We start from the raw sequence: 12500 nt of genomic DNA on the forward strand, positions 1-12500 counted from the left end.
ATGAATTCAATGCATTCTTGCACATGAGTGTCTGATCAAACTTTTTCAAGGCCTGCAGCATCAGCACCTCTCCTGTCCATCACAGAAAAATGAAAAAGCTTACAGCACCTGGTATTCCCAGGCGGTCTCCCATCCAAGTACTAACCAGGCCCGACCCTGCTTAGCTTCCGAGATCGGACGAGATCAGGCGTGTTGAGGCTGGTATGGCCGTAAGCGACAGTTGTGTGTTCAATCGGGCCTTTTAAAGACGTGGCATGGGGCAGCAAGAATGTGGCTGTATTTTTAACGTTGTTTATAGTTTTCGTCAAAGATTTTGTCATAGTTTTTTTCTATGATGAATTCAATGCATTCTTGCACATGAGTGTCTGATCAAACTTTTTCAAGGCCTGCAGCATCAGCACCTCTCCTGTCCATCACAGAAAAATGAAAAAGCTTACAGCACCTGGTATTCCCAGGCGGTCTCCCATCCAAGTACTAACCAGGCCCGACCCTGCTTAGCTTCCGAGATCGGACGAGATCGGGCGTGTTCAGGGTGGTATGGCCGTAAGCGACAGTTGTGTGTTCAATCGGGCCTTTTAAAAATGCATTTGGGCACTTTTTAATCTCTTCATATGTTACTGTGTTTTTTTTCTAGGATGAATTCAATGCATTCTTGCACATGAGTGTCTGATCAAACTTTTTCAAGGCCTGCAGCATCAGCACCTCTCCTGTCCATCACAGAAAAATGAAAAAGCTTACAGCACCTGGTATTCCCAGGCGGTCTCCCATCCAAGTACTAACCAGGCCCGACCCTGCTTAGCTTCCGAGATCGGACGAGATCGGGCGTGTTCAGGGTGGTATGGCCGTAAGCGACAGTTGTGTGTTCAATCGGGCCTTTTAAAGACGTGGCATGTTGCAGCAAGAATGTGGCTGTATTTTTAACGTTGTTTATAGTTTTCGTCAAAGATTTTGTCATGGTTTTTTTCTATGATGAATTCAATGCATTCTTGCACATGAGTGTCTGATCCAACTTTTTCAAGGCCTGCAGCATCAGCACCTCTCCTGTCCATCACAGAAAAATGAAAAAGCTTACAGCACCTGGTATTCCCAGGCGGTCTCCCATCCAAGTACTAACCAGGCCCGACCCTGCTTAGCTTCCGAGATCGGACGAGATCGGGCGTGTTCAGGGTGGTATGGCCGTAAGCGACAGTTGTGTGTTCAATCGGGCCTTTTAAAAATGCATTTGGGCACTTTTTAATCTCTTCATATGTTACTGTGTTTTTTTTCTAGGATGAATTCAATGCATTCTTGCACATGAGTGTCTGATCAAACTTTTTCAAGGCCTGCAGCATCAGCACCTCTCCTGTCCATCACAGAAAAATGAAAAAGCTTACAGCACCTGGTATTCCCAGGCGGTCTCCCATCCAAGTACTAACCAGGCCCGACTCTGCTTAGCTTCCGAGATCGGACGAGATCGGACGTGTTCAGGGTGGTATGGCCGTAAGCGACAGTTGTGTGTTCAATCGGGCCTTTTAAAAATGCATTTGGGCACTTTTTAATCTCTTCATATGTACTGTGTTTTTTTTCTAGGATGAATTCAATGCATTCTTGCACATGAGTGTCTGATCAAACTTTTTCAAGGCCTGCAGCATCATCACCTCTCCTGTCCATCACAGAAAAATGAAAAAGCTTACAGCACCTGGTATTCCCAGGCGGTCTCCCATCCAAGTACTAACCAGGCCCGACCCTGCTTAGCTTCCGAGATCGGACGAGATCGGGCGTGTTCAGGGTGGTATGGCCGTAAGCGACAGTTGTGTGTTCAATCGGGCCTTTTAAAAATGCATTTTGGCACTTTTTAATCTCTTCATATGTTACTGTGTTTTTTTTCTAGGATGAATTCAATGCATTCTTGCACATGAGTGTCTGATCAAACTTTTTCAAGGCCTGCAGCATCAGCACCTCTCCTGTCCATCACAGAAAAATGAAAAAGCTTACAGCACCTGGTATTCCCAGGCGGTCTCCCATCCAAGTACTAACCAGGCCCGACCCTGCTTAGCTTCCGAGATCGGACGAGATCGGGCGTGTTCAGGGTGGTATGGCCGTAAGCGACAGTTGTGTGTTCAATCGGGCCTTTTAAAGACGTGGCATGGTGCAGCAAGAATGTGGCTGTATTTTTAACGTTGTTTATAGTTTTCGTCAAAGATTTTGTCATGGTTTTTTTCTATGATGAATTCAATGCATTCTTGCACATGAGTGTCTGATCAAACTTTTTCAAGGCCTGCAGCATCAGCACCTCTCCTGTCCATCACAGAAAAATGAAAAAGCTTACAGCACCTGGTATTCCCAGGCGGTCTCCCATCCAAGTACTAACCAGGCCCGACCCTGCTTAGCTTCCGAGATCGGACGAGATCGGGCGTGTTCAGGGTGGTATGGCCGTACGCGACAGTTGTGTGTTCAATCGGGCCTTTTAAAAATGCATTTTGGCACTTTTTAATCTCTTCATATTTTACTGTGTTTTTTTTCTAGGATGAATTCAATGCATTCTTGCACATGAGTGTCTGATCAAACTTTTTCAAGGCCTGCAGCATCAGCACCTCTCCTGTCCATCACAGAAAAATGAAAAAGCTTACAACACCTGGTATTCCCAGGCGGTCTCCCATCCAAGTACTAACCAGGCCCGACCCTGCTTAGCTTCCGAGATCGGACGAGATCGGGCGTGTTCAGGGTGGTATGGCCGTAAGCGACAGTTGTGTGTTCAATCGGGCCTTTTAAAAATGCATTTGGGCACTTTTTAATCTCTTCATATGTTACTGTGTTTTTTTTCTAGGATGAATTCAATGCATTCTTGCACATGAGTGTCTGATCAAACTTTTTCAAGGCCTGCAGCATCAGCACCTCTCCTGTCCATCACAGAAAAATGAAAAAGCTTACAGCACCTGGTATTCCCAGGCGGTCTCCCATCCAAGTACTAACCAGGCCCGACTCTGCTTAGCTTCCGAGATCGGATGAGATCGGGCGTGTTCAGGGTGGTATGGCCGTAAGCGACAGTTGCGTGTTCAATCGGGCCTTTTAAAAATGCATTTGGGCACTTTTTAATCTCTTCATATGTTACTGTGTTTTTTTTCTAGGATGAATTCAATGCATTCTTGCACATGAGTGTCTGATCAAACTTTTTCAAGGCCTGCAGCATCAGCACCTCTCCTGTCCATCACAGAAAAATGAAAAAGCTTACAGCACCTGGTATTCCCAGGCGGTCTCCCATCCAAGTACTAACCAGGCCCGACCCTGCTTAGCTTCCGAGATCTGACGAGATCTGGCGTGTTCAGGGTGGTATGGCCGTAAGCGACAGTTGTGTGTTCAATCGGGCCTTTTAAAGACGTGGCATGGTGCAGCAAGAATGTGGCTGTATTTTTAATGTTGTTTATAGTTTTCGTCAAAGATTTTGTCATGGTTTTTTTCTATGATGAATTCAATGCATTCTTGCACATGAGTGTCTGATCAAACTTTTTAAAGGCCTGCAGCATCAGCACCTCTCCTGTCCATCACAGAAAAATGAAAAAGCTTACAGCACCTGGTATTCCCAGGCGGTCTCCCATCCAAGTACTAACCAGGCCCGACCCTGCTTAGCTTCCGAGATCGGACGAGATCGGGCGTGTTCAGGGTGGTATGGCCGTAAGCGACAGTTGTGTGTTCAATCGGGCCTTTTAAAAATGCATTTGGGCACTTTTTAATCTCTTCATATGTTACTGTGTTTTTTTTCTAGGATCAATTCAATGCATTCTTGCACATGAGTGTCTGATCAAACTTTTTCAAGGCCTGCAGCATCAGCACCTCTCCTGTCCATCACAGAAAAATGAAAAAGCTTACAGCACCTGGTATTCCCAGGCGGTCTCCCATCCAAGTACTAACCAGGCCCGACCCTGCTTAGCTTCCGAGATCGGACGAGATCGGCCGTGTTCAGGGTGGTATGGCCGTAAGCGACAGTTGTGTGTTCAATCGGGCCTTTTAAAAATGCATTTGGGCACTTTTTAATCTCTTCATATGTTACTGTGTTTTTTTTCTAGGATGAATTCAATGCATTCTTGCACATGAGTGTCTGATCAAACTTTTTCAAGGCCTGCAGCATCAGCACCACTCCTGTCCATCACAGAAAAATGAAAAAGCTTACAGCACCTGGTATTCCCAGGCGGTCTCCCATCCAAGTACTAACCAGGCCCGACCCTGCTTAGCTTCCGAGATCGGACGAGATCGGGCGTGTTCAGGGTGGTATGGCCGTAAGCGACAGTTGTGTGTTCAATCGGGCCTTTTAAAGACGTGGCATGGGGCAGCAAGAATGTGGCTGTATTTTTAACGTTGTTTATAGTTTTCGTCAAAGATTTTGTCATAGTTTTTTTCTATGATGAATTCAATGCATTCTTGCACATGAGTGTCTGATCCAACTTTTTCAAGGCCTGCAGCATCAGCACCTCTCCTGTCCATCACAGAAAAATGAAAAAGCTTACAGCACCTGGTATTCCCAGGCGGTCTCCCATCCAAGTACTAACCAGGCCCGACCCTGCTTAGCTTCCGAGATCGGACGAGATCGGGCGTGTTCAGGGTGGTATGGCCGTAAGCGACAGTTGTGTGTTCAATCGGGCCTTTTAAAAATGCATTTGGGCACTTTTTAATCTCTTCATATGTTACTGTGTTTTTTTTCTAGGATGAATTCAATGCATTCTTGCACATGAGTGTCTGATCAAACTTTTTCAAGGCCTGCAGCATCAGCACCTCTCCTGTCCATCACAGAAAAATGAAAAAGCTTACAGCACCTGGTATTCCCAGGCGGTCTCCCATCCAAGTACTAACCAGGCCCGACCCTGCTTAGCTTCCGAGATCGGACGAGATCGGGCGTGTTCAGGGTGGTATGGCCGTAAGCGACAGTTGTGTGTTCAATCGGGCCTTTTAAAGACGTGGCATGTTGCAGCAAGAATGTGGCTGTATTTTTAACGTTGTTTATAGTTTTCGTCAAAGATTTTGTCATGGTTTTTTTCTATGATGAATTCAATGCATTCTTGCACATGAGTGTCTGATCAAACTTTTTCAAGGCCTGCAGCATCAGCACCTCTCCTGTCCATCACAGAAAAATGAAAAAGCTTACAGCACCTGGTATTCCCAGGCGGTCTCCCATCCAAGTACTAACCAGGCCCGACCCTGCTTAGCTTCCGAGATCGGACGAGATCGGGCGTGTTCAGGGTGGTATGGCCGTAAGCGACAGTTGTGTGTTCAATCGGGCCTTTTAAAAATGCATTTGGGCACTTTTTAATCTCTTCATATGTTACTGTGTTTTTTTTCTAGGATGAATTCAATGCATTCTTGCACATGAGTGTCTGATCAAACTTTTTCAAGGCCTGCAGCATCAGCACCTCTCCTGTCCATCACAGAAAAATGAAAAAGCTTACAGCACCTGGTATTCCCAGGCGGTCTCCCATCCAAGTACTAACCAGGCCCGACCCTGCTTAGCTTCCGAGATCGGACGAGATCGGGCGTGTTCAGGGTGGTATGGCCGTAAGCGACAGTTGTGTGTTCAATCGGGCCTTTTAAAAATGCATTTGGGCACTTTTTAATCTCTTCATATGTTACTGTGTTTTTTTTCTAGGATGAATTCAATGCATTCTTGCACATGAGTGTCTGATCAAACTTTTTCAAGGCCTGCAGCATCAGCACCTCTCCTGTCCATCACAGAAAAATGAAAAAGCTTACAGCACCTGGTATTCCCAGGCGGTCTCCCATCCAAGTACTAACCAGGCCCGACCCTGCTTAGCTTCCGAGATCGGACGAGATCGGACGTGTTCAGGGTGGTATGGCCGTAAGCGACAGTTGTGTGTTCAATCGGGCCTTTTAAAAATGCATTTGGGCACTTTTTAATCTCTTCATATGTTACTGTGTTTTTTTTCTAGGATGAATTCAATGCATTCTTGCACATGAGTGTCTGATCAAACTTTTTCAAGGCCTGCAGCATCAGTACCTCTCCTGTCCATCACAGAAAAATGAAAAAGCTTACAGCACCTGGTATTCCCAGGCGGTCTCCCATCCAAGTACTAACCAGGCCCGACCCTGCTTAGCTTCCGAGATCGGACGAGATCGGGCGTGTTCAGGGTGGTATGGCCGTAAGCGACAGTTGTGTGTTCAATCGGGCCTTTTAAAAATGCATTTGGGCACTTTTTAATCTCTTCATATGTTACTGAGTTTTTTTTCTAGGATGAATTCAATGCATTCTTGCACATGAGTGTCTGATCAAACTTTTTCAAGGCCTGCAGCATCAGTACCTCTCCTGTCCATCACAGAAAAATGAAAAAGCTTACAGCACCTGGTATTCCCATGCGGTCTCCCATCCAAGTACTAACCAGGCCCGACCCTGCTTAGCTTCCGAGATCGGACGAGATCGGGCGTGTTCAGGGTGGTATGGCCGTAAGCGACAGTTGTGTGTTCAATCGGGCCTTTTAAAAATGCATTTGGGCACTTTTTAATCTCTTCATATGTTACTGTGTTTTTTTTCTAGGATGAATTCAATGCATTCTTGCACATGAGTGTCTGATCAAACTTTTTCAAGGCCTGCAGCATCAGCTCCTCTCCTGTCCATCACAGAAAAATGAAAAAGCTTACAGCACCTGGTATTCCCAGGCGGTCTCCCATCCAAGTACTAACCAGGCCCGACCCTGCTTAGCTTCCGAGATCGGACGAGATTGGGCGTGTTCAGGGTGGTATGGCCGTAAGCGACAGTTGTGTGTTCAATCGGGCCTTTTAAAAATGCATTTGGGCACTTTTTAATCTCTTCATATGTTACTGTGTTTTTTTTCTAGGATGAATTCAATGCATTCTTGCACATGAGTGTCTGATCAAACTTTTTCAAGGCCTGCAGCATCAGCACCTCTCCTGTTCATCACAGAAAAATGAAAAAGCTTACAGCACCTGGTATTCCCAGGCGGTCTCCCATCCAAGTACTAACCAGGCCCGACCCTGCCTAGCTTCCGAGATCGGACGAGATCGGGCGTGTTCAGGGTGGTATGGCCGTAAGCGACAGTTGTGTGTTCAATCGGGCCTTTTAAAAATGCATTTGGGCACTTTTTAATCTCTTCATATGTTACTGTGTTTTTTTTCTAGGATGAATTCAATGCATTCTTGCACATGAGTGTCTGATCCAACTTTTTCAAGGCCGGCAGCATCAGCACCTCTCCTGTCCATCACAGAAAAATGAAAAAGCTTACAGCACCTGGTATTCCCAGGCGGTCTCCCATCCAAGTACTAACCAGGCCCGACCCTGCTTAGCTTCCGAGATCGGACGAGATCGGGCGTGTTCAGGATGGTATGGCCGTAAGCGACAGTTGTGTGTTCAATCGGGCCTTTTAAAAATGCATTTGGGCACTTTTTAATCTCTTCATATGTTACTGTGTTTTTTTTCTAGGATGAATTCAATGCATTCTTGCACATGAGTGTCTGATCAAACTTTTTCAAGGTCTGCGGCATCAGCACCTCTCCTGTCCATCACAGAAAAATGAAAAAGCTTACAGCACCTGGTATTCCCAGGCGGTCTCCCATCCAAGTACTAACCAGGCCCGACCCTGCTTAGCTTCCGAGATCGGACGAGATCGGGCGTGTTCAGGGTGGTATGGCCGTAAGCGACAGTTGTGTGTTCAATCGGGCCTTTTAAAAATGCATTTGGGCACTTTTTAATCTCTTCATATGTTACTGTGTTTTTTTTCTAGGATGAATTCAATGCATTCTTGCACATGAGTGTCTGATCAAACTTTTTCAAGGCCTGCAGCATCAGCACCTCTCCTGTCCATCACAGAAAAATGAAAAAGCTTACAGCACCTGGTATTCCCAGGCGGTCTCCCATCCAAGTACTAACCAGGCCCGACCCTGCTTAGCTTCCGAGATCGGACGAGATCGGGCGTGTTCAGGGTGGTATGGCCGTAAGCGACAGTTGTGTGTTCAATCGGGCCTTTTAAAAATGCATTTGGGCACTTTTTAATCTCTTCATATGTTACTGTGTTTTTTTTCTAGGATGAATTCAATGCATTCTTGCACATGAGTGTCTGATCCAACTTTTTCAAGGCCTGCAGCATCAGCACCTCTCCTGTCCATCACAGAAAAATGAAAAAGCTTACAGCACCTGGTATTCCCAGGCGGTCTCCCATCCAAGTACTAACCAGGCCCGACCCTGCTTAGCTTCCGAGATCAGACGAGATCGGGCGTGTTCAGGGTGGTATGGCCGTAAGCGACAGTTGTGTGTTCAATCGGGCCTTTTAAAAATGCATTTGGGCACTTTTTAATCTCTTCATATGTTACTGTGTTTTTTTTCTAGGATGAATTCAATGCATTCTTGCACATGAGTGTCTGATCAAACTTTTTCAAGGCCTGCAGCATCAGCACCTCTCCTGTCCATCACAGAAAAATGAAAAAGCTTACAGCACCTGGTATTCCCAGGCGGTCTCCCATCCAAGTACTAACCAGGCCCGACCCTGCTTAGCTTCCGAGATCGGACGAGATCGGGCGTGTTCAGGGTGGTATGGCCGTAAGCGACAGTTGTGTGTTCAATCGGGCCTTTTAAAAATGCATTTGGGCACTTTTTAATCTCTTCATATGTTACTGTGTTTTTTTTCTAGGATGAATTCAATGCATTCTTGCACATGAGTGTCTGTTCAAACTTTTTCAAGGCCTGCAGCATCAGCACCTCTCCTGTCCATCACAGAAAAATGAAAAAGCTTACAGCACCTGGTATTCCCAGGCGGTCTCCCATCCAAGTACTAACCAGGCCCGACCCTGCTTAGCTTCCGAGATCGGACGAGATCGGGCGTGTTCAGGGTGGTATGGCCGTAAGCGACAGTTGTGTGTTCAATCGGGCCTTTTAAAGACGTGGCATGTTGCAGCAAGAATGTGGCTGTATTTTTAACGTTGTTTATAGTTTTCGTCAAAGATTTTGTCATGGTTTTTTTCTATGATGAATTCAATGCATTCTTGCACATGAGTGTCTGATCAAACTTTTTCAAGGCCTGCAGCATCAGCACCTCTCCTGTCCATCACAGAAAAATGAAAAAGCTTACAGCACCTGGTATTCCCAGGCGGTCTCCCATCCAAGTACTAACCAGGCCCGACCCTGCTTAGCTTCCGAGATCGGACGAGATCGGGCGTGTTCAGGGTGGTATGGCCGTAAGCGACAGTTGTGTGTTCAATCGGGCCTTTTAAAAATGCATTTGGGCACTTTTTAATCTCTTCATATGTTACTGTGTTTTTTTTCTAGGATGAATTCAATGCATTCTTGCACATGAGTGTCTGATCCAACTTTTTCAAGGCCTGCAGCATCAGCACCTCTCCTGTCCATCACAGAAAAATGAAAAAGCTTACAGCACCTGGTATTCCCAGGCGGTCTCCCATCCAAGTACTAACCAGGCCCGACCCTGCTTAGCTTCCGAGATCGGACGAGATCGGGCGTGTTCAGGGTGGTATGGCCGTAAGCGACAGTTGTGTGTTCAATCGGGCCTTTTAAAAATGCATTTTGGCACTTTTTAATCTCTTCATATGTTACTGTGTTTTTTTTCTAGGATGAATTCAATGCATTCTTGCACATGAGTGTCTGATCAAACTTTTTCAAGGCCTGCAGCATCAGCACCTCTCCTGTCCATCACAGAAAAATGAAAAAGCTTACAGCACCTGGTATTCCCAGGCGGTCTCCCATCCAAGTACTAACCAGGCCCGACCCTGCTTAGCTTCCGAGATCGGACGAGATCGGGCGTGTTCAGGGTGGTATGGCCGTAAGCGACAGTTGTGTGTTCAATCGGGCCTTTTAAAGACGTGGCATGGTGCAGCAAGAATGTGGCTGTATTTTTAACGTTGTTTATAGTTTTCGTCAAAGATTTTGTCATGGTTTTTTTCTATGATGAATTCAATGCATTCTTGCACATGAGTGTCTGATCAAACTTTTTCAAGGCCTGCAGCATCAGCACCTCTCCTGTCCATCACAGAAAAATGAAAAAGCTTACAGCACCTGGTATTCCCAGGCGGTCTCCCATCCAAGTACTAACCAGGCCCGACCCTGCTTAGCTTCCGAGATCGGACGAGATCGGGCGTGTTCAGGGTGGTATGGCCGTAAGCGACAGTTGTGTGTTCAATCGGGCCTTTTAAAGACGTGGCATGGTGAAGCAAGAATGCGGTGGGGCATCTGCCCCTCCACATTCTTGAATTTGGCAGTATTTTTAACGCTGTTTATAGTTTTCGTCAAAAATTTTGTCATGGTTTTTTTCTAATAGAATTCAATGCATTCTTGCACATGAGTGTCTGATCAAACTTTTTCAAGGCCTGCAGCATCAGCACCTCTCCTGTCCATCACAGAAAAATGAAAAAGCTTACAGCACCTGGTATTCCCAGGCGGTCTCCCATCCAAGTACTAACCAGGCCCGACTCTGCTTAGCTTCCGAGATCGGACGAGATCGGACGTGTTCAGGGTGGTATGGCCGTAAGCGACAGTTGTGTGTTCAATCGGGCCTTTTAAAAATGCATTTGGGCACTTTTTAATCTCTTCATATGTACTGTGTTTTTTTTCTAGGATGAATTCAATGCATTCTTGCACATGAGTGTCTGATCAAACTTTTTCAAGGCCTGCAGCATCAGCACCTCTCCTGTCCATCACAGAAAAATGAAAAAGCTTACAGCACCTGGTATTCCCAGGCGGTCTCCCATCCAAGTACTAACCAGGCCCGACCCTGCTTAGCTTCCGAGATCCGACGAGATCGGGCGTGTTCAGGGTGGTATGGCCGTAAGCGACAGTTGTGTGTTCAATCGGGCCTTTTAAAAATGCATTTGGGCACTTTTTAATCTCTTCATATGTTACTGTGTTTTTTTTCTAGGATGAATTCAATGCATTCTTGCACATGAGTGTCTGATCAAACTTTTTCAAGGCCTGCAGCATCAGCACCTCTCCTGTCCATCACAGAAAAATGAAAAAGCTTACAGCACCTGGTATTCCCAGGCGGTCTCCCATCCAAGTACTAACCAGGCACGACCCTGCTTAGCTTCCGAGATCGGACGAGATCGGGCGTGTTCAGGCTGGTATGGCCGTAAGCGACAGTTGTGTGTTCAATCGGGCCTTTTAAAGACGTGGCATGGGGCAGCAAGAATGTGGCTGTATTTTTAACGTTGTTTATAGTTTTCGTCAAAGATTTTGTCATAGTTTTTTTCTATGATGAATTCAATGCATTCTTGCACATGAGTGTCTGATCAAACTTTTTCAAGGCCTGCAGCATCAGCACTTCTCCTGTCCATCACAGAAAAATGAAAAAGCTTACAGCACCTGGTATTCCCAGGCGGTCTCCCATCCAAGTACTAACCAGGCCCGACCCTGCTTAGCTTCCGAGATCGGACGAGATCGGGCGTGTTCAGGGTGGTATGGCCGTAAGCGACAGTTGTGTGTTCAATCGGGCCTTTTAAAAATGCATTTGGGCACTTTTTAATCTCTTCATATGTTACTGTGTTTTTTTTCTAGGATGAATTCAATGCATTCTTGCACATGAGTGTCTGATCAAACTTTTTCAAGGCCTGCAGCATCAGCACCTCTCCTGTCCATCACAGAAAAATGAAAAAGCTTACAGCACCTGGTATTCCCAGGCGGTCTCCCATCCAAGTACTAACCAGGCCCGACCCTGCTTAGCTTCCGAGATCGGACGAGATCGGGCGTGTTCAGGGTGGTATGGCCGTAAGCGACAGTTGTGTGTTCAATCGGGCCTTTTAAAAATGCATTTGGGCACTTTTTAATCTCTTCATATGTTACTGTGTCTTTTTTCTAGGATGAATTCAATGCATTCTTGCACATGAGTGTCTGATCAAACTTTTTCAAGGCCTGCAGCATCAGCACCTCTCCTGTCCATCACAGAAAAATGAAAAAGCTTACAGCACCTGGTATTCCCAGGCGGTCTCCCATCCAAGTACTAACCAGGCCCGACCCTGCTTAGCTTCCGAGATCGGACGAGATCGGGCGTGTTCAGGGTGGTATGGCCGTAAGCGACAGTTGTGTGTTCAATCGGGCCTTTTAAAAATGCATTTTGGCAGTTTTTAATCTCTTCATATGTTACTGTGTTTTTTTTCTAGGATGAATTCAATGCATTCTTGCACATGAGTGTCTGATCAAACTTTTTCAAGGCCTGCAGCATCAGCACCTCTCCTGTCCATCACAGAAAAATGAAAAAGCTTACAGCACCTGGTATTCCCAGGCGGTCTCCCATCCAAGTACTAACCAGGCCCGACCCTGCTTAGCTTCCGAGATCGGACGAGATCGGGCGTGTTCAGGGTGGTATGGCCGTAAGCGACAGTTGTGTGTTCAATCGGGCCTTTTAAAGACGTGGCATGGTGCAGCAAGAATGTGGCTGTATTTTTCACGTTGTTTATAGTTTTCGTCAAAGATTTTGTCATGGTTTTTTTCTATGATGAATTCAATGCATTCTTGCACATGAGTGTCTGATCAAACTTTTTCAAGGCCTGCAGCATCAGCA

The 12500-nt window shown here is 46.0% G+C and overlaps 40 non-coding genes across 40 annotated transcripts; all 40 read right to left on the minus strand.

Annotated features, from left to right (window-relative positions):
- Positions 1-96: 96 nt before the first annotated feature.
- LOC138587322 (5S ribosomal RNA) lies at positions 97-215 on the minus strand. The gene has a single exon (XR_011307349.1). It is a non-coding gene; the product is annotated as a 5S ribosomal RNA (ribosomal RNA).
- A 215-nt stretch (positions 216-430) lies between these two features.
- Positions 431-549, minus strand: LOC138585889 (5S ribosomal RNA). The gene has a single exon (XR_011305997.1). It is a non-coding gene; the product is annotated as a 5S ribosomal RNA (ribosomal RNA).
- A 182-nt stretch (positions 550-731) lies between these two features.
- On the minus strand, positions 732-850 carry LOC138585890 (5S ribosomal RNA). The gene has a single exon (XR_011305998.1). It is a non-coding gene; the product is annotated as a 5S ribosomal RNA (ribosomal RNA).
- Positions 851-1065: 215 nt separating this feature from the next.
- On the minus strand, positions 1066-1184 carry LOC138585891 (5S ribosomal RNA). The gene has a single exon (XR_011305999.1). It is a non-coding gene; the product is annotated as a 5S ribosomal RNA (ribosomal RNA).
- A 182-nt stretch (positions 1185-1366) lies between these two features.
- Positions 1367-1485, minus strand: LOC138587205 (5S ribosomal RNA). Its single transcript, XR_011307244.1, has one exon. It is a non-coding gene; the product is annotated as a 5S ribosomal RNA (ribosomal RNA).
- A 181-nt stretch (positions 1486-1666) lies between these two features.
- Positions 1667-1785, minus strand: LOC138585892 (5S ribosomal RNA). Its single transcript, XR_011306000.1, has one exon. It is a non-coding gene; the product is annotated as a 5S ribosomal RNA (ribosomal RNA).
- A 182-nt stretch (positions 1786-1967) lies between these two features.
- Positions 1968-2086, minus strand: LOC138585894 (5S ribosomal RNA). The gene has a single exon (XR_011306001.1). It is a non-coding gene; the product is annotated as a 5S ribosomal RNA (ribosomal RNA).
- Positions 2087-2301: 215 nt separating this feature from the next.
- Positions 2302-2420, minus strand: LOC138586828 (5S ribosomal RNA). Its single transcript, XR_011306887.1, has one exon. It is a non-coding gene; the product is annotated as a 5S ribosomal RNA (ribosomal RNA).
- A 182-nt stretch (positions 2421-2602) lies between these two features.
- LOC138586506 (5S ribosomal RNA) lies at positions 2603-2721 on the minus strand. Its single transcript, XR_011306579.1, has one exon. It is a non-coding gene; the product is annotated as a 5S ribosomal RNA (ribosomal RNA).
- A 182-nt stretch (positions 2722-2903) lies between these two features.
- Positions 2904-3022, minus strand: LOC138586599 (5S ribosomal RNA). The gene has a single exon (XR_011306666.1). It is a non-coding gene; the product is annotated as a 5S ribosomal RNA (ribosomal RNA).
- Positions 3023-3204: 182 nt separating this feature from the next.
- On the minus strand, positions 3205-3323 carry LOC138587019 (5S ribosomal RNA). The gene has a single exon (XR_011307067.1). It is a non-coding gene; the product is annotated as a 5S ribosomal RNA (ribosomal RNA).
- A 215-nt stretch (positions 3324-3538) lies between these two features.
- Positions 3539-3657, minus strand: LOC138585895 (5S ribosomal RNA). Its single transcript, XR_011306002.1, has one exon. It is a non-coding gene; the product is annotated as a 5S ribosomal RNA (ribosomal RNA).
- Positions 3658-3839: 182 nt separating this feature from the next.
- On the minus strand, positions 3840-3958 carry LOC138587001 (5S ribosomal RNA). The gene has a single exon (XR_011307050.1). It is a non-coding gene; the product is annotated as a 5S ribosomal RNA (ribosomal RNA).
- A 182-nt stretch (positions 3959-4140) lies between these two features.
- LOC138585896 (5S ribosomal RNA) lies at positions 4141-4259 on the minus strand. The gene has a single exon (XR_011306003.1). It is a non-coding gene; the product is annotated as a 5S ribosomal RNA (ribosomal RNA).
- A 215-nt stretch (positions 4260-4474) lies between these two features.
- LOC138585897 (5S ribosomal RNA) lies at positions 4475-4593 on the minus strand. The gene has a single exon (XR_011306004.1). It is a non-coding gene; the product is annotated as a 5S ribosomal RNA (ribosomal RNA).
- A 182-nt stretch (positions 4594-4775) lies between these two features.
- LOC138585899 (5S ribosomal RNA) lies at positions 4776-4894 on the minus strand. Its single transcript, XR_011306006.1, has one exon. It is a non-coding gene; the product is annotated as a 5S ribosomal RNA (ribosomal RNA).
- Positions 4895-5109: 215 nt separating this feature from the next.
- Positions 5110-5228, minus strand: LOC138585900 (5S ribosomal RNA). Its single transcript, XR_011306007.1, has one exon. It is a non-coding gene; the product is annotated as a 5S ribosomal RNA (ribosomal RNA).
- Positions 5229-5410: 182 nt separating this feature from the next.
- Positions 5411-5529, minus strand: LOC138585901 (5S ribosomal RNA). The gene has a single exon (XR_011306008.1). It is a non-coding gene; the product is annotated as a 5S ribosomal RNA (ribosomal RNA).
- A 182-nt stretch (positions 5530-5711) lies between these two features.
- LOC138586778 (5S ribosomal RNA) lies at positions 5712-5830 on the minus strand. The gene has a single exon (XR_011306839.1). It is a non-coding gene; the product is annotated as a 5S ribosomal RNA (ribosomal RNA).
- Positions 5831-6012: 182 nt separating this feature from the next.
- On the minus strand, positions 6013-6131 carry LOC138585902 (5S ribosomal RNA). The gene has a single exon (XR_011306009.1). It is a non-coding gene; the product is annotated as a 5S ribosomal RNA (ribosomal RNA).
- A 182-nt stretch (positions 6132-6313) lies between these two features.
- On the minus strand, positions 6314-6432 carry LOC138586344 (5S ribosomal RNA). Its single transcript, XR_011306427.1, has one exon. It is a non-coding gene; the product is annotated as a 5S ribosomal RNA (ribosomal RNA).
- Positions 6433-6614: 182 nt separating this feature from the next.
- LOC138587086 (5S ribosomal RNA) lies at positions 6615-6733 on the minus strand. Its single transcript, XR_011307131.1, has one exon. It is a non-coding gene; the product is annotated as a 5S ribosomal RNA (ribosomal RNA).
- A 182-nt stretch (positions 6734-6915) lies between these two features.
- Positions 6916-7034, minus strand: LOC138587053 (5S ribosomal RNA). Its single transcript, XR_011307100.1, has one exon. It is a non-coding gene; the product is annotated as a 5S ribosomal RNA (ribosomal RNA).
- Positions 7035-7216: 182 nt separating this feature from the next.
- On the minus strand, positions 7217-7335 carry LOC138586523 (5S ribosomal RNA). Its single transcript, XR_011306595.1, has one exon. It is a non-coding gene; the product is annotated as a 5S ribosomal RNA (ribosomal RNA).
- A 182-nt stretch (positions 7336-7517) lies between these two features.
- Positions 7518-7636, minus strand: LOC138585903 (5S ribosomal RNA). Its single transcript, XR_011306010.1, has one exon. It is a non-coding gene; the product is annotated as a 5S ribosomal RNA (ribosomal RNA).
- A 182-nt stretch (positions 7637-7818) lies between these two features.
- Positions 7819-7937, minus strand: LOC138585904 (5S ribosomal RNA). The gene has a single exon (XR_011306011.1). It is a non-coding gene; the product is annotated as a 5S ribosomal RNA (ribosomal RNA).
- Positions 7938-8119: 182 nt separating this feature from the next.
- Positions 8120-8238, minus strand: LOC138586368 (5S ribosomal RNA). The gene has a single exon (XR_011306450.1). It is a non-coding gene; the product is annotated as a 5S ribosomal RNA (ribosomal RNA).
- A 182-nt stretch (positions 8239-8420) lies between these two features.
- LOC138585905 (5S ribosomal RNA) lies at positions 8421-8539 on the minus strand. Its single transcript, XR_011306012.1, has one exon. It is a non-coding gene; the product is annotated as a 5S ribosomal RNA (ribosomal RNA).
- Positions 8540-8721: 182 nt separating this feature from the next.
- On the minus strand, positions 8722-8840 carry LOC138585906 (5S ribosomal RNA). Its single transcript, XR_011306013.1, has one exon. It is a non-coding gene; the product is annotated as a 5S ribosomal RNA (ribosomal RNA).
- A 215-nt stretch (positions 8841-9055) lies between these two features.
- LOC138585907 (5S ribosomal RNA) lies at positions 9056-9174 on the minus strand. The gene has a single exon (XR_011306014.1). It is a non-coding gene; the product is annotated as a 5S ribosomal RNA (ribosomal RNA).
- A 182-nt stretch (positions 9175-9356) lies between these two features.
- On the minus strand, positions 9357-9475 carry LOC138585908 (5S ribosomal RNA). The gene has a single exon (XR_011306015.1). It is a non-coding gene; the product is annotated as a 5S ribosomal RNA (ribosomal RNA).
- Positions 9476-9657: 182 nt separating this feature from the next.
- Positions 9658-9776, minus strand: LOC138585910 (5S ribosomal RNA). Its single transcript, XR_011306017.1, has one exon. It is a non-coding gene; the product is annotated as a 5S ribosomal RNA (ribosomal RNA).
- Positions 9777-9991: 215 nt separating this feature from the next.
- LOC138585911 (5S ribosomal RNA) lies at positions 9992-10110 on the minus strand. The gene has a single exon (XR_011306018.1). It is a non-coding gene; the product is annotated as a 5S ribosomal RNA (ribosomal RNA).
- Positions 10111-10358: 248 nt separating this feature from the next.
- Positions 10359-10477, minus strand: LOC138587206 (5S ribosomal RNA). The gene has a single exon (XR_011307245.1). It is a non-coding gene; the product is annotated as a 5S ribosomal RNA (ribosomal RNA).
- Positions 10478-10658: 181 nt separating this feature from the next.
- Positions 10659-10777, minus strand: LOC138586549 (5S ribosomal RNA). Its single transcript, XR_011306620.1, has one exon. It is a non-coding gene; the product is annotated as a 5S ribosomal RNA (ribosomal RNA).
- Positions 10778-10959: 182 nt separating this feature from the next.
- On the minus strand, positions 10960-11078 carry LOC138587306 (5S ribosomal RNA). Its single transcript, XR_011307334.1, has one exon. It is a non-coding gene; the product is annotated as a 5S ribosomal RNA (ribosomal RNA).
- Positions 11079-11293: 215 nt separating this feature from the next.
- Positions 11294-11412, minus strand: LOC138585912 (5S ribosomal RNA). Its single transcript, XR_011306019.1, has one exon. It is a non-coding gene; the product is annotated as a 5S ribosomal RNA (ribosomal RNA).
- Positions 11413-11594: 182 nt separating this feature from the next.
- On the minus strand, positions 11595-11713 carry LOC138585913 (5S ribosomal RNA). Its single transcript, XR_011306020.1, has one exon. It is a non-coding gene; the product is annotated as a 5S ribosomal RNA (ribosomal RNA).
- A 182-nt stretch (positions 11714-11895) lies between these two features.
- Positions 11896-12014, minus strand: LOC138585914 (5S ribosomal RNA). The gene has a single exon (XR_011306021.1). It is a non-coding gene; the product is annotated as a 5S ribosomal RNA (ribosomal RNA).
- A 182-nt stretch (positions 12015-12196) lies between these two features.
- On the minus strand, positions 12197-12315 carry LOC138585915 (5S ribosomal RNA). The gene has a single exon (XR_011306022.1). It is a non-coding gene; the product is annotated as a 5S ribosomal RNA (ribosomal RNA).
- Positions 12316-12500: the final 185 nt, after the last annotated feature.

The sequence above is a fragment of the Semicossyphus pulcher genome, unplaced genomic scaffold (assembly GCF_022749685.1).
Source record: "Semicossyphus pulcher isolate SPU_LCO1_2020_fin unplaced genomic scaffold, fSemPul1.0.p SCAF_11, whole genome shotgun sequence".
NCBI classification, from domain to species: domain Eukaryota; kingdom Metazoa; phylum Chordata; class Actinopteri; order Labriformes; family Labridae; genus Semicossyphus; species Semicossyphus pulcher.